Here is a 24,934-nt window from a genome sequence, read left to right as displayed (position 1 = left end):
AATAAATCCAGTTCGGATGCCTTTAATTGAGAAAGAAATCAAAAGAATGTATGATTCTAAAATCATAGTTCCTCTTAGGTACTCTAAATGGGTTTCCAACATTGTGCCAAGTAGGAATAAAACAGGTGAAATCAGATTGTGTATAGATTTCAGAAACCTAAACAAAGTTTCCCTAAAAGGCAACTATCCCTTACCTAAAATGGATCATATTTTGCAAAAGGTAGTTGGATCTTCTAGGATTTCCTTATTAGATGGGTTCTCAGGTTATAATCAAGTCTTAGTTCATCCAGAGGATCAGGACAAAATGACCTTTACCACTCCATGGGGTACCTTTATGTATGTGAAGATGCCTTTTGCGTTAATGAATGTTGGGGCCACATTTCAAAGAGAAATGGATATTGCATTTGCTGATGAAATTGGCAGATTTATTGTGATCTACCTAGATGACATAAATGTATATTCTAAAACTGATGAAGAACATTTAAGACACCTGAGAAGAGTATTTGAGAAATGTAGAAGGTTTGGGATCTTTTAAATCCTAAGAAAACTGTGTTTGGCCTTGAAGAGGGAAGACTTCTTGGTCACATCATATCTAAGGAGGGTATTAGAATTTATCTAAAAGGATTGAAGTTATTCTTAAAATAAATCATCCAAGAAATATTAAAGAACTTCAGTCATTTATTGGGAGAATAAACTTCCTAAGAAGATTTATCCCTAACCTTGCAGAACACCTCAGAAACATCACAAACATGCTAAAACAAGATTCAGAAATCAAATGGAACATTGAAGCTAGGAAATCGTTTGACTAGGTTAACCAAGAATTAACAAAGGCACCAGTCCTTATCAGTCCAAATTTTACTAAAGATTTTATAATTTTTTCGTTTTCTTTCGAACATAATGTTGCAGCTGTCCTTTTACAGAAAAATGTTGATGGATATGAACAACCCATTGCTTTCTTTAGCAAGGTTTTAAGGGATGCTACACTCAAGTATAACATAATGGAAAAATAGGATTTCACACTGATAAAAGAAATTAAAGATTTCAAAGTATATTTCCTTCATTCTCATATAATTTCTTATGTACCAAATGTTGTAGTTAAAGACATCTTGACATAGAATGGACCAGATGGCAAAAAGAGGCAAATGGATTGCCATCATTCTAGAATATGACATAGAAATCAAGCCAACCAAGCTCATCAAAGGACAGGGATTAGCCAAATTAATGGCTAAATCTAATATTAATGCTTTGGATATCAACTTTGTAGTTGAATTGGATGATCAAGAGGAACATGTGACTCCACAACTAGATGAGGCTTTCATGACCTCACCCTGGTATGCAGACCTTATTTATGTTTTATTTAATTTAAATTCTCCTCCTTGTTTAACAAAATCAAAGGATATATTTCTGAAGCTAAAGGAAGTTAAATTTTTCATCATAGAAAATGTTTTGTATTAGAGAGATGCTGGTGGTCTTCTACTAAAGTGTTTATTGAGAGATGAAGCAGAAAAAACAATGCATGAATTCCATGAAGGTGATTGTGGTGGCCATATGTATTGGAAAACCACTTCCAATAAGATCCTTAGAGCTGGTTTTTACTGGCCTACACTTTTTCCAGATGTTCATAAGAAGGTAACCTCTTTCCACAAGTGTCAAATCTTTGAGGGAAAAAGAAATCTTTTGCCTTTACCTTTGAAGCCCATATCTGTCAAAAGTCGTTTCCAACAGTGGGGATTGGATTTCATTGGAGAAATCCATCCTCCATCCTCTGCTCAACATAAATGGATCCTTACTGCTATTGACTACTTCACCAAATGGATTGAGGCCACTCCTTCTAGACTAGCCACAGATGTTGTGATCATCAAATTCTTAGAAACCAATATCCTGTCTAGATTTGGTTGCCCAAACAAACTTATTACAAACAATGTTGCAACAATAAATACCATATCACTTTGTGGCATTCAACTGCTTATTACCCACAGGGTAATGGTCTTGCTGAATCATCAAATAAAAGTCTAGTAAATATTATCAAGAAGCTGTTAGCAGACAACAAAAATTCATGGCACAACAGGCCGATAAATGCACTTTGGGCTAATAGGCTCACCACAAAGAAATCGATTGGCATGTCACCATGCCAATTGGTTTATGGAATGGATGTTTCTTTTCCACCCTCTTTGGGAGTTCTAATCATGAAGTTAATTCAAGAATTGCAGGCTGAGCCAAATGATATTCAAAGGAGGATTGATCAGACAATCCAGTTGTAGCAATCCAGGGAAGAAGTTTATAATAAGGCTCAAGTCATCCATGAGAACATCAAGAAAGTTTTTTACGAAAGGACAAAAGCATATGATTTCACCATTGGTGATAAAGTTTTAAAGTGGGATTTTAGAAGAGAAGACAAAGGGAACCATGGAACGTTTGACAATTTATGGATGGGACCTTATGTCATTTTTGCTTTTAGAGGGAATAATGCATTCTTTACCTGAAATTTGGATGGGACAGAATTACCTGGTGGACTCGTCAATGGCAGGATGCTCAAACACTATTTCTTTGAGAAATATAGATTTTCTTATCATTTATCATTGTAAATATCATCGTCCTTATTGTTTGGATTGGGTGACCTATTAACAGAAGTTGAAGCCCACAGAGAAGGACCTGAGCTTCTATTGATGAGTTACCATAAATATTGCAACAAAGGAATTAGAGGTGGATGTTGTTGAAATAAAAACTCAAGGCTATTGACAAAATGTTCTTGGCACCTCACAAGGAGAGTGCCATCTCCAGCTGGAGCCACTGTTAGGGTCCTATAAATTATAGGATCTCAAGGTAATTGAGTATTGTATCTTAGGAATCTTATTTTGCAAATACTTGTCAATCTGCCAATGATTTTGAAATAAAAAGAAAAATAGAATAAGAAATGAAAAGAGGGTATAAAGAAGAAAAATAAAGAGAAAAACAAGAATATTGGAAAATAGGAAAAGATTGAACCCCACCAAAAGAAAGAAAAATAAAAAAGAATAACACTAAAAGTGTTGCAAGTCTAAATGCCACTGCTCATAAATAGTTTTTGCTTCATTACTGTAAAATAAAAGTTATGTGCAGCTTGTTCAAAATGCCACAATCAATAGCTTTAGTTTAATCATATAGTGTAATCATGATTAAACTCCTTTAATTTCTGTGAATTAAGATAGAGAATAAAGGTTTACCCAACAATTTAATCTAGGTAAATCATTAGTTAGGTAGAAAATGATATTGATCCAATTGTTTAATCTGGATCAATAGGAGAAATAAGGGATAGGTTAGGTAGTTTTTCATTATGTATAAAAGAAAATAAAAATGGGTTTGCTAGTCTAAGTGCACCCTAAAGACAAAAATAAAAATGCTAGTCTAACTAAGGGTAGGTAGATTAGGTGATTTGGTAAATATTTGCATATATAAATTTTATCCTAAGTTTTGAGGATAGCATGAAAAGGTCATAATTTGTATGATGGGATAAATTTTTTTATACGTTTCATATTTATCCCTTACCCTAAGTTCAAAAGGGTAAATATGTGCGCTATGGTTGACATTTTTAATTTGTGTCATTTTCCCTTATCCTAAGTCGGGAAGGCAAATATCAAAAGCACAAGTGGCCAAAAATCTTGTTTATCCTATTGAGTTTAAAGTAAATCCCACTCCGTGCCCTAGGGATTTGATCCCCCACTTCATCCACGAACCTCGTCTCCCCCCCCCCCCCCCCTTTCCATTCTGTCTTTACCGCTGGGTGGGGGGCAGAAAGAATTTTCCCCTACCGGGCCCCATCCCTTACGTGTCGCCCTCTAGAGATTTCACACCCCCCACTAAAATAGTTAATCGCCCGCTACCCCCTCCAGAAACCGCTTTCCCTCATCCATCCTATCGCGCCCCACCACTTTTCCTCCACCACTCTCTGCCCACCACATGGCATGACCATTGGACCAATTAAATGCATTCCTAGCCAAAACAACCATTCTTCATTTATTTCTATTTCTCTCGGGTAATCGTTCAGCCTAACGGTCCCACACCATTTCCAACGGGACATTCGTTGCAACGTTTAAATGCCTTGAAGCTTGTCATTCTCACCCCTTTCACTCCTGCTCTTTTTTTGTTATTCACAGTTTCCCACATCGATCTCTATCAGAGCAATTCCGCAGCCAGATTACAACTAAAACTAACATTTCCTTTTTGTTTTCACCTGACAGTTAGTTATCCTGCTGTGCTCAATAACCCTCCTCTGCAAATCCATCCCGTTCACAGATATTTTACAGCCATGTCTCCTAAGACTAAGACTCAAGATAAGCCCATTAATCCTTTAATTCCCCCTTCTGTAGATTTATATCATATACCTTTAGCTGATAGGGATTACAGGATAAATGAAACTCAGTGTGACTGCGATTTTCTGGAATTATATTGGTGGTTAGAGGATAAGCACACAGGAAAAACCGATGAAATTGGAATCTGGGAGTCCAACCTCCCCCATTATATTTTCCCCTTGACATTCCAAGCCCCAAATTTACCAGAAGATGTCAAGCATGCTACGTCCCTGCCCAAAGAGCCATTATTTCTCCTACAGGTGACATTATTTTCACCATCACAATGAAGTCCATGGACCAAATGATGTTGGCCCCCACTATGGAAAATGATGCCCCTTTCTCCCTAGAAGCCCTCACCCAGCTTTATCAAAAGCTGGACTTTGCCACTAGAGCCAGGATTTTTGAGATTTTCTTTCCAGAAAATGCTCAGTTACCCAAAACCAATCCTCCATATCCTTCTTCCATTTCCCCTGATCAGGCCAAGAAAATTATTTCCATGATTTCTCACATTTTAGGTTATCATTCTGATCAATGGGTAGATGAGCCCATTTTATGATTCCTCTCCATATTTTCCACAATTAGCAATCCCTCCATCATGTTCAACTTCAGTCAAGTCTTCGCTGACAATATCCATGAGCAATTTATTAAGTTTCCTACAGAACAGGTGTTCAATTACACCTCTATTTTGATTTATATGTTCTTCTATTATCAAGTAGACAAGTTTAGTTTTGCATTACATAAGTTGGATGATGCAGGGAACCAACAGCCAGTGATATTTTGGACCTCATTGGTCATGAGAGAACAACAAGAATTCACCTACAAATGATTTATTGAAGATTTTGTTCATCCAGCCATGAACATTCTGAACAATGCAATACAACCCAGAATCAGTGAGGAGATCAAGAGAATTTTACATTTGTCATATCAAGAAAAGACTGGAGATTAGTACCTATACCAAAATTAAACAGAAATCAGGGTATACGGTTGTGAATTGGCCCCTATAAACTCCCCAAATACCTCCCAATGAGGATATTTTCACTGGAGTATATCAGGCATATGTTGAATTCAGATGACATTCACTTTGTAGTGGTCAAGAAGAAGGCACAATTCAGAATAAAAACACAAGTGGGCCCATTTGTGTGCAACAAAAGGACAACAGGTGAGGAGGTAAATAGAATACTTAAAGAAATGAAGTTCAGTTTGAGCTTTACATGGTCTTATGACCCCTGTGGCATCATTTCAAAGCTCAGAGTGGAGAACAAAAACACTCCTTACATTCATACTTCAAGGCTAGACATAGAGCAGTATGCCAATCAGCTAGAGTGGTCAGAAAATACCTTGGAGGAAGCTGAAGAATAGCTTGTTTCTACTTCTAGTTTGTAGACTCTTGTTCCTCAGGAAAAATCAAGCAAAAGACATAGGGAGGAAGGATCATCATCTACCACTGGAAGTGAAGCTAGATAATTCAGAATCAGTTATAGAAAGAGAGAAAAGGTAACTCCCAGAGAAGAAGTGGACAAAGAAACTGAAGAGCGGGCAACCATCACCATCACAGATTCACCACATGCAACTATCAAATTCACTACATCTCCTTTTGAACCTTCACCTTCACAAGGTCATAACGAGACTGAGCTGGAATCATAAACTGTCCAAATAGAAAAAGAGAAGATAGTTTTTGACAACAAAAAAATAAATGAAATAAAAAAAAAAATAAAAAAAAAAAAAAAAAATAAAATAAACTTATAACAAATTCTAGAAGCAGACCTCCAGCTCACAAAGTAGGTTGCTGTTAGTCTTTGATACAGAGCATGGCAAAATGCAGATGGCCTTTCATTAGGCCCAGATTCCAAAACCAAATCAGAAGCAGACTACAAGAGCACCACCTTTGAATTCAACACAAAGGACATACATCCCATTGATCAAATGGAGATGCACAAGAAAACTGGTGAAATGATATCCTCCACTCTAACTAACACTGCAATGTCCTTATCTAAATTGCAGGTTTCTTTTGCAAATGTCCAGTCACAGTTGAAGATGGAGAAAGTGTCCTCCTTGGCCAAAGATAACATGATCAAGTCTTTGGAAGACTTGGTGATTAAGATAGGGTATGACCCTAAAGATGTCAATGCTACTGAGGAGATTGTTAAAAAGAAGAACCTAGACATTGCAACATTGAGGAAGTAGCTCAAGCTGCCAGCCACAGAAGATCCAATGACCAAAGATATTGAAGAAGGGGAAGCACAGAAAGAAGATATGATGAAATTAATCATAGAAAAAAATGTACAGATTAGGCAAATGGAGGCAGAGTTGGAGAAACTGATAAAGGAGAAGGAAGACAATTTGAATATGGCCATTGTCCCCCTGGATGTCGTACCTATTTCTCATCTTCCATCAATAGGAGCAACCACTGCAACTAGTTCTTCCACTTAGACTGCAAGTGCTGAACAGGTAACCCAGACACTACAAAACATGTCACTACAGTCAAAGGATATTGAGACTTTGCAGAGCCAAATCAAAGCTTTGGAAGTCTAAAAAGCCAAAGCTGAAGCTGCTCGAACTACTGAATTGGAGAAATCCCAAAGACTATTGGAAAAATTGCGCCAGGTAGAGAGAGACACTTCAATTGGTCAGACCTTGGCCCAAGCCAACAAAACTATTTGGATGAACATATTAGATTCTATGAATGAGATTTGGCCTTCTACCCAAATCATATTTGAGTAGAAAGAGCTAATAGAGAAGGCTACATAAACTATTGTGCAAGGAAGAGAAAAGTTGGGAGAGATGCCAACAGAAGTTGGTAATATAATCAAGTTCTTATTTTCAAAGTCCAGGTATGAGCTGGAGGAAGTAGGAATCAATGATAGAACTGCCACCATTCTGGAAGTCAATAAAGTCTTAGCAAAGAGAAATCTCATTGATTAGTTGGAAGAAAGGTGTGAAAGCTTAGAGCTGCAGGTAAACAGGTTTACAAAAAAAATTGAAGCCTTAATTCAAAAGGGACTGCCCAATATCTATGTTATAAATGACAAATTGATCACTCAAGAAGATTATATCCTGAAGATGAAATAAGTGGCTAAAAGCAACATTAAGTTCAGTGGAATTAAGGGAAATATGACAACCAAGGCATTTCTGGAAACTATGTCAAATGTTTTCCATGTGCAGAATGAGGTAAAACATATTTTTACTGTAAAGCCAACTTTTGCCAAATACATAGAGGTAGATGAAATCTACCGAAGGGTGAAAAATTGACAGTGCCAGATGAAAAGAGATGGGAAGAATTGGTTGATTTACTGGATTGAAGGATAACTCAGGAGCAGTAAAACAACTTGCCAGCGCAACACCCAACATGACGGTTAGTTTAGCATCGCAACACTGTTTCGGGTTGACTCAGCAACCGAAACCATCAAAACAGGGCCACCTTTATCTTCAACATCCACGTGGCCTATTATTTTGCCAGGATTAGATGATACAGTTTGTAATTAGGTTAATAATACACTTGTCGGTTTGACAACGATTTTGTAAAGCATTTTTGTAATTTTCATTATAAATAATTCACTGTTTGAAGTATCAAGGGTTGATTTCTGAATGTAATTTCCTTCTTCATATTGTAATTTTCAAAGCACTGGAGCATCAATAATACATGGACCTTTCACAAGATTCATGCGGTGCACTAAATGGTGATGTCTCTCTTCTGTCTATTTGTTTAAACATTGTTTTTCCTTTCTCTGTTATTCTAAATTTCTGAATTAATCAACAGAAAATGTGATAAATATGATTCATTATCTAGAGTGACCTATTTTGGATGTTGTTAATTTTAATGTTTTCCACTGAAGTCAGATCAAGGAATTCTTAATTGCTACTCAATTTCTACTGAACCTTACACTTCTGCTATTCCACAATTCATTTAATTTCTAAAAAGATCCAGTTAATGCAACCTAGCTTTCCCTATGAGAACTCCTAAAAATTGATGCAAAACTCGAGTTTAGTTTATAGACTCCATAACCCAATAGAATTATAACACTCAAATCAACCAAACCAATAAATCAAAACAAACAAGTACAATCATAACTAGCCTAAAACTTACACTAAAACAAGCTAAATTAGACAGAGAGATCCCTCTCTGAAGCTAGCAAGACTAGATCCCAGCTTCCAAAGTGGTTTTGATGTTGTCCAATGTGTTTACTCCCTCAACCTCAGAAATACAGAACGACAACAGACAGATCCATTTTCATTACACTTTTCTACTAGGTATGGACCCAACCATATTGTCATTAGATTCCCTTTGAAATATTTGAGCCTAGAATCATATAACATGGCCCAATTCCCTTCTTGAAAATTATTTTCCTTGATATGATTGTCATGCCAGACCTTCCTTTGCAGTTGTATGAATTTAGTGTGTATGATAGCTTGCATTCTGAACTCGTCTAAGCCATTGAGTTGGAGCAACCTTTCTTGTTGTGCTGTAGTGAAGTCTAAGTCCAACTGAGCTTCCGTTCTCAAAGTGTTATATTAAAATTCAATAGAAAGCAAAGCCTTCTTCCCATAAACCAATTCATATGGAGTGAATCCAGTGGTGGTTTTCCAAGTGGTGTTATAGGCCCAAGTGGAGTGAATCCAGTGGTGGTTTTCCAATGCTTTGTTTATGACATCTACTTGCCCATTTTATTGAGCGTGATAGGCCGTGGATGTCTTGTGCTTGATATGATGTTGCCTCGTGAGATCTTCAATCAAATTTTATGTGAATTCTTCTCCTTGATCATTGACAACCTCCCTTGGATACCCAAACTTGCAGAAGATTCTTTCTCTTAAAAACTCATCCACTTTATGCATAGTTGTTGCTTTGACTACCTTTCTCTCAACCCACTTTGTTAGGTAATCAGTGCACAAAATCATGTACCTCTTCCGTCTTGATGGTGGATCAATTAGCCGAATCAAATCCATGCCCCACTTCTCAAATGGATCTAAGGCCAATTGCATTTGTAGGGGAATTTCATCCCTGGGTGTTGGTTTTTCCATCCTTTGGCATTGATCACATCTAGTGGTGTATCTCCTTACATCTTGATGTAAAGTGGGACAATAGTAACTATCCTGTAAAACTTTAAAGGTTGTCCTTTTAGCAACAAAATGACCTCCACAAGGTCCATCATGAAATGCTGAGAGGATGTCAAATACCTCCTATTCTCTTACACATCTTGCCTCCAACCCAAGTGAAAGGAGAGTTTTTTCTTACAATCTTGCTTTCTCCCTGAATGATAGATTAGGAGGGAACCTCCCAACAACCAAGTAGTTGTCTATGTAAGAAAACCAAGGGAAAAGCACCGAGATGGAAAAGAGGTGTTCATTTGACAGTTGATCATCCACCATATCCTCATTACCTGTAGGCAAGGTTTAGCTGGAAAAAATTTCTGTAACCACTTTTTCATTCCCTAGTTTGTCAATAATAGTCAAATCAAATTGTTGTAACAATAACAACCATATAATTATCCTTGCATTTACATCTAGATTATTCATAAACTATTTAATGGCTGCATGATCACTATGAACAAAATTTTGGTACCCAATGATATAGTGCCTGAATTTGTTTAAAGAATGTACTACAACTAAGAGTTATTTTTTAGTGATATTGTAATTCAACTCAACTTTATACAAATTCTTATTAATGAAATAGATATCATAAGGAAACTTATCCTCTACTTGTCCTAAGGCTCCCCCCATAACTTTATCTAATGCATCAATATAGATATGGAAAGGTAGGATGGGTGCATTGGTCAATTTTTATTTCAACACTTCAAGGGCCTCTTGACAATTACTTGTCCAACAAAAATCTGAATCCTTGGCCAATAATCCAAACAAAGGTGAAGCCACTTTACTAAAGTCTTTGATGAATCTCCTATAATACTCAGCTAGTCTCAAGAAACTCCTGACATCTCTTTGCTTTTGAGGGGTAGGGACCCTTTTGATGATGGAAATTTTGTTTGGGTCTACCTACATCCCTTCCTTGGATATGGAATGGCCAAGGACAATCCCCTCATTCATCAAGAACTCACATTTCTCAGGGCTCAAAGAGAGATTCATTTCAATACATTTTTAAGACCTTGCACAGATTGGAGAGAGCTTCATGGAAGTCACATCCATAAGGAGTAATATCATCCATGTGTATTTCAACAGAGTCATGAACAAGTTAAGAAAAAATACTCAAAACTTCCCTCTAGAAACTAGAAGGGGCATTGCACAAACCAAATGGAAGAACTCTATAAGAAAAGGTACCCCAAGGACATCTGAAATTGGTCTTATCTTGGTCTTCAGGGCTGATCTGGATTTGGTTGTATCCACTAAATCCATCCAGGAAGGAGAAGAATTTCTTCCTTGCAAGGCCATTTAGGACTTGGTCAATGAAGGTTAAAGGAAAATGGTCCTTCTTTGTAGCCTTGTTAAGTTCCCGGTAATGAACATAAATTCTCCACTTCCCATTCTTCTTGGGAACTAAAACAAGAGGTGACACCCACTCACTATTTGAAATGGGTATATGAACCCTGCATCCAATAAATTTTGTAGTTCTTCTTTCACACTATCCTTAAGATATGGGTTCATCCTTCTCTGGGGTTGGGTCATAGGCTTGCATCCCTCCTTGATTTAAATATGATGGGTACAAACTGAGGGATGCACACCTTTCATTTCCTTATAATCCCGGGCAAAGGAATCTAGGTGTTGCCTCAACACATTGCAAAACTATTCTTCTTGTTTGGACAAGAGATAAGGGTTGATATATAAGGTTCTAAATGGGCCAAACTCTAAAATATTGACATGTTCTAGACTTGATTCGATAGGGCATAAGTCAGTCCAAGGACTACTCCTAGATTCTTTCATCAACTCATCAATTGGTATGGGAGTGGGAGGTTGATTTTGAAGGATATGGTCAATGAGGTCATCTTCATCAGGTTGCCCCCCTCCTGTAATAGTATCTAGAGTGCAGATTGGGTAGGGGGTGGTGTGATACAGTTCATCTTCTTCCTCCTCTTCTAACCACAAGGGTAAGTCATGCTAAATAGAAGGTTGAGCAGGAGGATACAATACCAACTATTTTGACAAATTTCCATTCTTAATGGTCATGTTCCTAGCCCTACAACTAATGTAAGCATAGACACCACAGTCTTCCTAACATGAGAGGATAGCCATTAAACTTGGTTTTGGGTTGGAGAACCAGGAAATCAGTAGGATACTCCCAAGAGTCAATGGAGACCATAACATCTTCAACAACTCCCTTAGGAGCTACTGTGGATCTGTCTGCAAGTTGCAACACTGTGGTGGTCTTCCTCAAAGCCCCTTGGAGATTTAGCTTTAGCATGGTTTCCTTAGTCATCAAATTGATTGCAACCCCAAGATCAATCAGGGTATTAAGGACTATAAGGCCATCAATGTGCACATCTACTACTGGGATTCCAGGGTCTATATATTTTGGGAATATCACCCTCCCAAGCATCAAATCAGATAGTTGCCCAACAACATTTATGGTGGGGGTGTCTCTTTTTCTTCTCCCATGATTTTTGAAACATTTCTCCTTGATGAGATTATTATAGATGGGAACATATTTAATGGCCTGGAGAAGGGGTATCTTAACACACAAATTCTTCAATTCTCCCAGAAGTTCAACCTCTTTTGGGGTGTGTTGGCTAGGGTGGATCGACCTCTTTTAGGTGTGTTCTGGCTAGGGTGGATCAACCTCTCAGGAAAAGGAGGTGGATTGGCTTGAGGAACACACTCTTCCTTATCTTCTTCAAGCTCTTTAGGTGGAGAAGGTGGGTAGTTATATGGAAGCACTCTCCCAAACCGAAGGTTAATCTCCTGGATTTCCACAACATAAGAAGGATAAGATGTCTCTCCACTGTAGAACTGTTGTTCTTTCTTGTTGTTCGGGTTCAGATTGGGTTGAGTAGGCATTCGAGGTTTCTTAGGTAGAGTAGCATGAGTGAGTTGTGGTTGAGGTTGGGGTGGAGGAAGTAAATCAAGAGGTTGGTTAACTTGAGGCCTCCACCCTTGTGATAGGTTGCCCAATTGAGAAGATTGGGGTGGATATGGATGGAAAGGATGGTTGAAATGTTGAGGAGGATATGGAGTAGCATAAGGCCAAGAAGGAGATGTGGACTAGGATGGATGAGTGGAAGACTACCAAGGTTGCAAAGCTGCATTTTGATTTGGATTATAATAAGAGTAGTGTGCACACCTTGCATGCCTTGTTGATATGGCCAAGGTCCTTGAGGTCTTCTTTGATCAACGAAGCAAAGTTGCTCTGACCCATCTTCTGCCCCTTGCGATACAGCTTTTAGTCCTGGAAAAAAGGGGATTTTTTCTGTTGCATGATTTTCTTCACAGACTAGGCAAAATTCTATGACATTCAATGGGTATTCATTCCTAGGATGTCTTTTGGTGCATATAGGGCAAAAAATATCTAGTGCCCTTTTTTCTTCCTCCTACTTTCTTTTGATTTGCATGGTATCCATTTGAAATGCAAGGGTATGCAACATTTCACTCTTGAAATCATCCAACATGTTCCTTATATCATTCTTGATGTATGTTGTGGAGGGAGAGGAACTGACCAAGCCTTGACTAGCCCTACCCTTCTTCCTAGCAGCCCTAGAGTGATTTTTGAATACAATTTTGATGTCATTATAGGATAAATGATAGATATCTCCTCCAGACATCATGTTGAGATTTTCCAACATATCCTCCCTGATCCTTCGGAGAAGAACTAGCTTGAGTGATTCAGCATTAAGGGTATAGTTGGCTCTCTTATAACTGAGTTGAAATATCTCCTCATAGTCTTCTAGGGATTCATCAGGTCCAAGATTCATCCTAAAGATTTATTCCTTGGTTTCTTTGGACCTACAACAGTCCCTATGCTTGATATTGAAGTCCTGTTGTATTTGGGCCAAGGTAGTGACACTACCCCTAGACAACCCCATAAACTAGCACAAGGTTTCATCTTTAAGGGTAGAGGGGAATAAATTCAGCTTCTACTCATCAGAGGCATAGTCATAGGTCCTAAAAACAACAACAAATTCAAACATTAAGGTGTCAAGGTCCTCAGAGGTTAAGCCATGGAAGTGTGGAAGGGAAGTAGGGCTTATATTCTTCATTCTAGCCTCTCCATTGGTCTCTCTGATAGGGAAAACCTCATTGTCCCTGTTTTCAGCCATAGTTTCGATAGGTGAAGTTTGTTCTTTTTCTTCGCAAATAAGTTCTTCAAAAAAAATAGGTTTCTCACCTAGAGGATCTTCTAACTCCCCTACAATCACAGAGGGAAGCTCACAGTCACTGAAGAAGAGTGAAGGTTGATTGTTTGAGGGTGTGGGGGTTTTTGGTAAGAATTTCCCTTGATTATCCCTACTGCTATGAGGCATGAAAGAAATATTTTTTGATTTTTTTTTTCACTTTTTCAAAAACTGTATGCAAAATAGAAAACAATGCTCAAGTAGAAACAACATCTACTTAGACATCTCCTTGACAACAACACTAAAAAATGGTGAGCCCTAGTATTACACCAATAATGTTGCAACTCCCAAGGGCTCCTCAACTCAAATTATCAACCCGGGGTTTCCACAAACTTAGAGGTGAAAGTGCTATGTGCACAAAGAATTGGATTCCACTCATGCCACCCTTAGTTATGACATTAGATCAAAGTGCTCAGAGACCATTCCTCCTACTGAATTAAAATGAAGCTTGTTGATGAAGGTATAATTGAAAACTAATTCTAGCTAGGAAAGTGGAAATTCCATTTACTCAAATTGTAGATGCTTAATTAATTAATTCATGAAAGGAAAAGGGCTAATCTACTTGCAGAAATAAAGCTATTTTATCTTGCAAAATACATCAAACTACCAAATCTACTTGCAGAAATGAAGTTATTTTATCTTGCATAATTCATCAAACTACCAATCAAAATTTCATGTACCATCTACCTAGTTCACAGTTGCTTGAAAATCAGTAGCCTACTTGCATCATACTTGTGAGAACAAAACTTATTCTACTCTATTTTGTAGTGAAGAAACAGAATGGTTGGAGTGGCTTAGGACCTTCCCCTGATCATCAAACCATAGCTGAGGGTCATTATGCATCTTGACTAAGTCAAAATTGCAGCGGGGATAAAAAATGATGAAAGAAAGTGGTGCTACGGGCTTGCTACAGGTGGCTGCTACAGGGGGTCTTGTATTGCTACAGGAGGGATTTCGAGAGGATTTTGAGGCTGAGAATGAAGTCTTGAGGGTATGGAGAGGTGGATGGAGGTTGTAGCATGTAGTGCCCTACTGTAGTTGACTGACAGTGATATGACATTAACATTTATTTAGCCCTAAGGCCCACACTTTATTCTTTGAGGACCTCAGGTTGAGGATCTAGACACATGACTCTATTATTAGTGGTTGTGATGTTTATGTATGTTCTCTATTGGTATTATGATGATTGTAGCATTAATGGTTATGCATGTTCTCTATTGATACTATGATGATTGTAGAATAAATGGTTATGTTTGGTCTCTATTGAATTTATGATGATGATAGCAGTAAAGGATATGTACGTGCTCTATTGGTATCATGATGATGATAGCTTTGATGGATATGTATGTTTTCTATTAATGTTACGATGTTGATAGATTTTATAGATATGTATGTTTCCATTGATGTTATGATGATGATAGCCATGATGGATGTGTCCCCTATCTTACCTACTTGCATTAGTTTTGGTTCACAATGAACAATGATGCGAACGAATAGGTGATGTTAATGATGCTATTATGACAATGAGAAACCTTGTTATTGATCATTATTGAATATGACAGGAAACTACCAGAGGCACTCGCATATGACGAGTTGACGACACCTGGTTTGATGAAAATTTATATTATTTTATCTTTGAAATTCTAAGTCAATTTTGAAACTTGTTATATATTTTTATCTATATTCTGATGATATGTTAGTGGTTGCAACAACATATTTTTTTTTGGCCGAATGACTCACATATAGGTGACGGGGTTGTACAATTGGATGGAATTGCATGGGAAAGGTGGGACAGTGTCCCTGATCTCACCCACTAGCACTCCCGTCATGACTTAGGCTAGAGAGGTTGAAACAACTTTGCCTTGAAGATCACGATGTCATGAGGGCTTGTCACAAAGTTGGGTCACTCATGAGGATTTTACCGGGGGATGTGCATCAAGGCGGATTCCTTGATCCCCGACACCATTAGTCTCACTATAACAGGCAACATAAGAGATGATAGTGGTCTCTATCATTTCACCTATGCTTTCACCTTGTAGCCACTGAATTCTTGAAGGGCACGACCAACTTGACACCCTCGGCATCACAAATAAACTGTTAGGTGTGACACCCTTGGAAATTCAAGGGAAGTTCTTGAAGGGCATGACCAAAATTGGCACCCTTGGAATCATTAAAAATAAATAAATTAATAAATATAATCAAGATATGAAAACCATGTAAACTCACATCTTGTGGTAACTTATGATTAGAACTGAGGTAATTAAATGAGGAATAAAACTTGGGTTAAGGGGATCATAGGAAGAAATAAAATATTTTATCTTAAAAACTCTACTCTTCCCATGTTGGAAAATTTTAAGTAGATAATGTAATTTAACGAAGTAAAAAAGGGACATAAATGTAAGGATAAATATCAATCCTAAAATAGTTAAACCTAATTAAGAGAAGATGATGGTGAATTAAAATAAGATTAATAAATTAAATTTTAGAGAAATTTAGAGAACCTCCATGTGGCAACAACCAACATAAGAATATCCATTTAAGAGATAACTTGAGTTAAATTAGGGAGTAGATAGGGGATCAAATATTGACTTATCAATTGACTTTAGTAATGAACACAAATTAAAGAGTAAAAAGGGGGATCAAGAGACAACTAGGAGAAGGAATAGGAATCTTGTTGAGGTGAGGAAAAATATTATTTTTAAATTAAAATTCAAATAAATAATTTTGGATATCTTTGATGAGAGAGTGACACATGGGTGGGTGAATAATCAAACTATTGGATTTTCAAAAATAATTAATTATGCATGAAAGGCCAAGTGTCACCTATGAGGACTCCTATAAAAGAAGGGGCAGGCCATGGGAAAAAGGGATTTTTCTTTACCCTATTGTTGGATAGATGAGGCTATGTCAGAGTAATGACTACGAGCTATAGTGAGTTTGGTGAGGTAGAGGACTTTAGAGAGGAGAATTTTGAGCCAAAGAGTGCTCTCCTCTACCAGCTAATACATTTGTCCATTTTACAACCTCATTGCAGCTCGTGGGTCCGCGGGGAAGGAGAATAACCAAGGAGTAGGTTGGGAGGTCAACCAGTGGGTCACTGAATTCAGATTAAGTACGTCGACATTCACACTTGGAGGCGACTGACAATGAAGGAGGGAAAATAGCGGCAAGTCAAGTTTGAATCGCGCCTCCTGGTGAATGGTACCTATGTTGTTATAGTATTCTTTTATATGACTTCATTATGGTTTTAGTTAATAATATGTAAATTAGAGGACATGTTCAGTAAAGTGAAATTCAGGAAAGTTTTATATAATGTTTAATGATTTTTGAGTTCCTAATGCTATTTTCTTATGGTTGTATTTTAGTATTTAAAAATAATAATAATAATAATAATTATTATTATTATAGGGTTGGTCCCTACACTTGGTATCAGAGCTATGTTGAATCATTGAGATCTATGGGCCCAAGCATGCATGACTAGTTTTATTAAACATGATTGTTGATTTTTCCTGCTATAAGGAATGCGTAATGATTTCCTGTTTGTTTTTTTGGTTGGCATATCTACTTGCAAGTCATTGAACCATTGAGATCTATGGGCCCATGCATGCATGACTAGTTTTATTAAACATGATTGTTGATTTTTTTTGCTCTAAGGAATGCGTAATGATTCCTTGTTTGTTTTTTTGGTTGGCATATCTACTTGCAAGTCATTGTGCTTGGTTTTTTTTTTTTTTGCCCTACCTACCATATCATGTGATATTTCAGGAGCTGTTATTTCTTCGTGAAATGTATTATTTTGTGTTGGGTAATTGTTAAATATCTATGAGAATATTTCCCATAAAAGCATTGGATTCAAACCCACTTCCGTGTATCTCTTCGTGGATTTCCATCACCTGCTGCAGAGCTACCATGTTGGCACAAGCAGTAAGAACACTGGAAAATGCCTGGATGTCCGGTTTCACACATGCATGCTGCATTGCATGAAAAGTCTTCAGGGCTTCCTCACTGTGCCCATTTTGTGCATATCCCGAGATCGTGGCAGTCCAGGAAACAACATTTGGTTTTGGTATTTTTCAAAAAAGATTTTGGGCTTCGTCCACACGCCCATTCTACACATAGCCTGTAATTATAACAATCCATGAAAGCAAATCTATCTTGGGAATTTGCTGGAAAAGATTGAAAGCTTCATCAACAAGTCCCTTCTGTCCATACACAACTATCATGATGTTCCACAAGACAATGTCCCGTTTATGCATTCTGGCCAACAATTCTCGAGCCTTGTCTATACTCCCACATTTTTCATACAAATCCACTAGGGAAATCTCTACAAAACCATCAATTTGGCACTGGCTTCTAACTATTTCTTGGTGAATCTCTATGCCCTGTTCTAGAGCTCGTAGGTTGGCACAAGCCGAGAGAACGCTGGCATAAGTGAAGCGGTCAGGCCAGAAAATTGATCTTTACATCTGGTGAAAGAGTTTCAATGCTTCTTCTGTAGGCCCGTGGCGAGAATAAGATGTGATTAGCGTATTCCAGAGCAGGGTCCCTTAGTTGGACCACAATGAGGAGTTCCTCCAGAATTCCCAAGAGTTTTGGCCGAGATCCATCATGATTTCACAATAGTGGGCTATTAGCTGACTGGTATTACCAAATAGTTGATGTAGAGAGTACCAAAAGAGACACAGTCTTCCACTCCACTTGCTCCCTTGCGGGAGAACTCTCCCTGTTGCGGTATTGACATGCCATAAAGAAGACATTCCAATGGGCCCTCGTGTGTGAATGCCAAACTTGAATTTCCATGGGTGTTGGTTTTTGTGGGAAAAATACGAAATTTCAACACGTTTGGGTTTCACAGAAAACAAATGTCTTGATAATATGCTTCAACCGAGCTAAAGCTTTGAGAACTGTTAATTGAAGACAATAAAATCTTCAATCAATACAACAAACGATATTGTCTACTGTAGTTATTTTAAATTACTGAGATACCACCGAACTCTCAGAAGTATTTAAGTTTAAATCCTACCGAACTCTTTGTCCTTAATTAAATTAGCAGAGCTATAAAAATTCTATAATAGGCAGTGGTAATAAGTAGCCATTAGCTAGTAAATACAACAATTAGAGTTGGTATAAATTCATGGCTTAGAGTTTATGACATGGATTTGCATGGCTGGAATGGTAAACACAGTGACCTGTAAACACAAAATAAAGGTAAATGGCAGCAAGATCTCACTTGAAATGGAAATTTTGCTAGTTTTGAACTTCATTGGTTTTTTTAATGGTTTAAAAATCTCACAGAACAAGGAAATAAAATCTGAAGTTGAGTTTTTATATATATTTATGGTTTAAAAAGCTCATAGAACAAGAAAATAAAATCTGAAGTTGAGTTTTTATATATATTTATGGTTTAAAAAGCTCACAGAGCAAGGAAATAAATTTTGAAATTGAGTTCTTATATATATTTATGTTAAGAGCAATTAGGTTTGAATATTTTTTTTTTTTAAACTAATAGTTATTAGTTTATATATATATATAGATATAAATTTTTTTAAACTAATGGTTATTAGTTATATATATCTATATATATTAGTTTGTGTATTAAATATATATATTAATTTTTATACCAAATAAGATTTCAGGGTGAATGTAGTTTTGAGTTTTGAATATTTAAGTTTTAAATATATATTAATTACAAAATGATTTTAAATAAGATTTCATGGATTTAGTTTAGAGTTTTGAAAAATAGAGAGTTTAAAGAAAACATATAAGTGTGGTTGTGGTTTTTGTTACTAAATTGTAGTTTTAAAATTGTTTATATTGATTAAAATTATTTAAATTTCAAAATCAATGAAGTTATATGAAAAATATATATATATTTAAATGTTTAAGATATATACTATCAAATTTTTCCCAATTGAAAAATTTCATCCGATTTTTTATCGAATTGTATCGAATTCGAATTCAAACTTGGTAACTATGTTGGACAGTACAGATTTGGTAACTATGTTGGACAGTACAGTGTGCAGGTAATACAAGACTGTAAAATCTTTAAAATTAGGATTTTTGGTTCATAGTGATTCACAAGACTCTACATTTCAGGGGAGGCATACATTGTTTGTGTTGCCCTTACTGAGTATCCATGGAATTCTTGATTTATGAAATTTTGTTTCTTATTTTAATGTCCATGAAATTTTGTTTCTTATTTTAAAAGTATATAATTACCGACCCATAAGCTCAACTGACCCATAAGAAAAGCGTATTTCCTTCTGACAGCTGCATGTGCCACATCTGTAGCTCAAACTGAAGTGCTCCAAGAGGATAAGATAATGTTTATAGTCCAAATATTATTAAGAGCTAATAATATTCGACTATTCTATTTTTAGCCTGGCAGTCTAAAAATAGACTCTGCCCATATGTCTAAAAATAGAAGTCCATCTATTTTTACCAACATGACCAATCATCCACAAATATCATCCTGCAACTCATAGACCATGATCCATATGTCTAAAAATAGACATAGTCTAAAAATAGACTTTGCGCCAAAAATAGCCTGCAGGCCCACTTAGTGAAGGCGACTCCTTTCCACTAAGCTCCATCATCTTGTTGAATTTTCAACACCCAATACATAGAATACCCAAAGGAGTTGTAAGCGAAGGTGGGCTACCTTCACTTACAGTCTAATGTTGTCTCATATTTAGCTCCGATTTTACTGGAGTGGTCCCGGTAGTATGAGTGCAGAAGTTTTTCGCTCTTTTAATGACACTAGTTTTGGTTTTTGATCTTGGGCAGTTTACTCACATTGCCTATCCCAAGATCCTAGCTTGAACTAATGTTTGTTTTCTCTAGAAAGAGTTACTGATTGATTTTAGGTGGATTTTAAGTGTACTTTTTTAGAGTCTTCGGTAGGGGTGCTGACGTATGATATGTAGTGGGACTCTGACTCAAAATCATGCAAAAGAAAATGCTTGTAAATTTTCAATTTCGATGAAATAAGCTGAATTCTACAAGGGAGAGTCTTTCATACATCAATATTCTTTCCATGCATCCAAATACTATAGAACTTAACCAACAAAGGAGAATAATGACTAAGAAATTTTGATTTTTTCCTTTATGAAAATTAAAACTTTTAATAAGAAAAGCTATTTTCTTAAAAAAAGAATTCTTTTAGGACACAGATCTTGCAAAAAAAACATAGCTACAGATCCCTTATCAGTCCAAAAGCAAGTTTCCCAACCCTTTGAGGTCACAGACACAGCTGCATATCGAAATTTGGGTGACTAATGCTCTGTTCTAGATGCCACAGAGAGTTACTAGAGGCACTAACGCTCTGTTTGTGCAGACACAAAGGTTTATAAAGCTCTATTTACACTACTAACCTGTGTTAGTGTGGGAAGACACTTCAAAACAGGGCTTTGGGGATCAGATCCAGGGCTGAATATATGAAAGAAGAGTGCTGTAAGGTCCTGATGGGTCAGAAAAGGAATGCAGAAGTACAAGAAAGTCTAGAAGGAGGAGGAAACTAGGAACTTTATGGGTAAAATGGGAACTAATGTGTACTACCCCAATGGAGTCACCAATTCTACTATAGGTTAAAATGCACAGTGTATGGAGAATGAAGATACCCTCAAGGTTCTTCCCGGGACCCTTGGTAGACTGTAAGATTATCTGCAGCTATCACAAAGCTACATGCATGTCCATATATAATAACTAACTATCAAAGAAAAACATATTCATTACCTCAAGCCTCCGTGTAGATTTGTTGGAGAGCACAATGCAGCTAGGTGGAAGTCCCCTGAGTCGGCTCCAGATCAAGTCCTGCACATAGAAGAGACAAGCATAATCACAACATACAACCTTGATAATTAATACATGAATATATAAAAGACATCTAGTTACACATAACTAAGCTACTCATGCTAAAAGGTATTGGACAAACAAATAAATGAATGATAGTACCAACACCATGAAGTAGATAGTACAACTGTAGTTCTATATTAATGTCAGAAGAGTGATTACAACCATCTATTGCATCAGCCTTGCCTTACCCCTCCAGCTCCTCTCTCTCTCCCCCTTATTACCAACTTCTTATGCTTAGATTTGAGACTATGCTCGACAATCAAGTAAGCTATCCTTTCAAATGATCTAACCCCCTCACAATAGCCCTAGCTCTGCTTATGTAGCATTCTAGTTAGGGTTTCCAAGTTCCTCCATGAGTTTCTTTAGGTAAAAGAAATTAATTTGCCATGCTTTTGAGCTCTTTCCCATTTGTCTCCTTCATTAGGATTAGAAATCCCTCAAATAGGTCGAGCTTTAGATGTTTCCTTGCTTTTCTGAGTATATTTAGGAGAGAATATAGAGATATTTATGAGTCAATTCACTCCTTTGACCTCTAGATCCTCATTAGGTTTCACTAACGTTGTCCCCAAACCAACAAGTAGAGTTAGTGGGGTCACTAATGCTCCCTTAGGCTTATAGATTAGCTTTATAAAGCATGTTGTCAGTGTATAGCCAATGTTAGTGTGGAAACAAGGCTTGTGATCTTAGTCTTTGCTTCAGCCATCATGTCTTTCCCCTCTGAGTTGATGAGGGGATCATTTTGTTGTATAACAGATGCCCCATAAAGTGTGAGATCAGAGGCTGCGACGATGGCCAAAATACATTACTTAACTGTTATTTTCCTTCTTCGACAAAAAATAGAGAGAGGATCAGAGCTTCGGGCGGTACGGGAAACCTGATACAACACATATACATAAAACAACTAAAATCATGTCTTGAGTCGGGCATTCCCATGCTCAGTAGCTATGTTAGAGTGATTTTTCTCATAAAAGAGATATGACGATGTTGGATGCTGATAAGCACAATGCGGATCCGGTGTCATAATAGGATCATTCTGATGAGCTGTCTCAAAAAAATAATATACACAACTTGGGAGAGGAAACAAGGCTGAGTGATGCAAGCCTCTACCCAAGGTCTTGATTTCTGCTTCACCGAAAAACATAGATCGATGCATGTGAATATATGCATTGATGTTGAAAATGCATGAAATCATTTGATTACCAATCAATAATGGAGACCATTAACAAACATGAGGAAGGCCACCAATAATGGTGATGGTCTCCAAGATGCACAATACAATCTAGCGATTGTGAAAGATTTTTTTGTCGTCAAACACTCGTAGAATCACTTAACCAAGAGCCAATAATGAGAATCCCTGATCAACCATAAGGTGACCTGCCACTAATGTCTACAAGTACCAAGGCACTGAATGCATTTTTGGGTTGTCTTCCTAGATAGAGTGTTGAAGGTGATAGGAAGTTACCTGTGGAAAGGTAGGAAATAATGTGTCCTACATCAATCGACATGAAACGAGACCAGAATGATTTGTTTTTTGAGGAATCTTTGAGCATTGGGTCAAAACGACGAAGGGCATGATGAAAGGATATGCTTGATGGGTTGATGGAGGAAACAAAGGGTTAACCCTTGAACAACAGAAGGCACGACAACTATTTTAACCATGCAGCACTAGACTCATGAACACCGAAGAGTGTTAGGATACAGAGATGCAAGAACATCAGGGTATTTAGGCTAAACTCATAGGATGGCAGGATTCATATTGAGAGGTTGTCACAAGGAAGGTTTATTAGAGGGAGTGCCATGTTCAAGGGAATGACTACTGCCAAACCATGCTTTATAATATTGAATACAGTTGTATTGTCTACTTTCCCCGAATTATTAGTTTAGTGAGTCCAGATGCGTAAACTCATCAATATTTTCATTTTTTAAGAGTCTGAAAAGGACCACAAAAAGAGCGACTCTATGCCCTATCTAATTAGTTTAATGAGTCCAGACAGGTAAACTCGTCGAAATTTTTATGTTTTAAGAGTCTGAAAAGGATCTTAAAAAGAGCGACTCTATACCTCATCTGTTTAATTTAATGTGTCTAGATGAGACAACTTGGTGGTCTTTTCATATTTAGAGAGTCTGAAAAGATCATAAAGAATGAATCTAGGGTGGTCCTTTTGTCATAGTTTTTAACTGGGTGTGACAAAAGTTTAATAGTATACCCGGATCCGTTACTTTTCCATGAGTTAATCTATTGAGTCTGGATAAAGAGAAACCTATGCTCAATATATGTTGACTTCATTTTGTTACGAGTACGAGGAGACAAACTAAACTCGCTTTTCTTCATGAATTTTTAATGAGTCACGCGACGAAAAACTCAATACCTTCATCAAATTTTAACGAGTCAAATGAAGAAAACTCAAGGTATATTTTTTAGTTTAGTGAGAAAGGAAAAAGAGGTAAAATAATTGCTCATAGCTTCTTTGTAGATTTAATGAGATTGAAGAAGGAAAAAACTCGGGGATTTTTCGATTTGAGAGTGAGAAATGGTCCCAAAATAGAAAGTGCTCTGGTTGCTACCGTAGATATTTAACGAGCCCGGTGACAAAAACTCAGGATTTTTCAATTTAATGAGTGAGAAAAGTACCTAAAAGAATGCTCGAGTCATATTTATGAGTTTCTAATGAGCCTAAAGAAAAAACTCGGGATTTTTTCAGTTTTATGAGCGAGAAAAAAGCGCCTAAAAATAATGCTCTAATGATCTTTTTCAGTTTAATGAGCTAGAAAAAGAGCGAAAAAGAGTTGTTCAGACTGTCTCCGTATGTGTTTGATGAGTCCAACAATGAAAAACTCAGGAAATTTTTTAGTTTTAAAGTGAGAAAATATCCCATAAAAGAAAGCGCTCATTGAGAATTGCATGCAGTGATTACTGCTTTTCATTCCTGAAAGTACTTTCATCAAAAAGCCGAAGAAAGTATAAAAAAGCAACAATTCCTATCCATATGGGTTCATGCATGATAAAAAATCATGGGGAATGGACTACTTCATCTTTAATGCTACCTTCATCCGAAAGAGGATTGTGGGCTATCTCGTTAGGATCGAAAATGGGAAGATTTGACAAAAGTTCGACAAAGACTAAGGAGTTCTTCACCTTGGAAGCAGTGAAAACCAAATCAAATTGTTGGAGGATCACGATCCATTTTGAATATTTTCCTCCAATTACTTGACGAGACAAAATGTGTCTCATGGAATTTTCCAAGGTGATGACAGTAGTCTGTCATAGCAGTATGTAGTGTCGGAATTAGCTGATAGCAAAGACGACTGCCAATGACAGCTTTTCCACATGTGAATATCTGAGTTCGGGCCCAACCAGGCCTTTCGACAGATAATAGATCACATGTTCACTCTGGTCATCATGAGTTTGAACCAAGACCATTTCGAGAGAGGATGGCGTGGCTGCCAGCTATAGAAGAAAGTTGCAGCCATAGTTGGGAGTGC

The sequence above is a fragment of the Pinus tabuliformis genome, chromosome 3_2 (genome assembly GCF_031772625.1).
Source record: "Pinus tabuliformis cultivar Carrire ecotype Pingquan chromosome 3_2, CPIR1, whole genome shotgun sequence".
NCBI lineage: Eukaryota > Viridiplantae > Streptophyta > Pinopsida > Pinales > Pinaceae > Pinus > Pinus tabuliformis.
The sequence above is the reverse complement of the archived record's forward strand: the minus strand, read 5'-3'. Positions refer to the sequence as shown.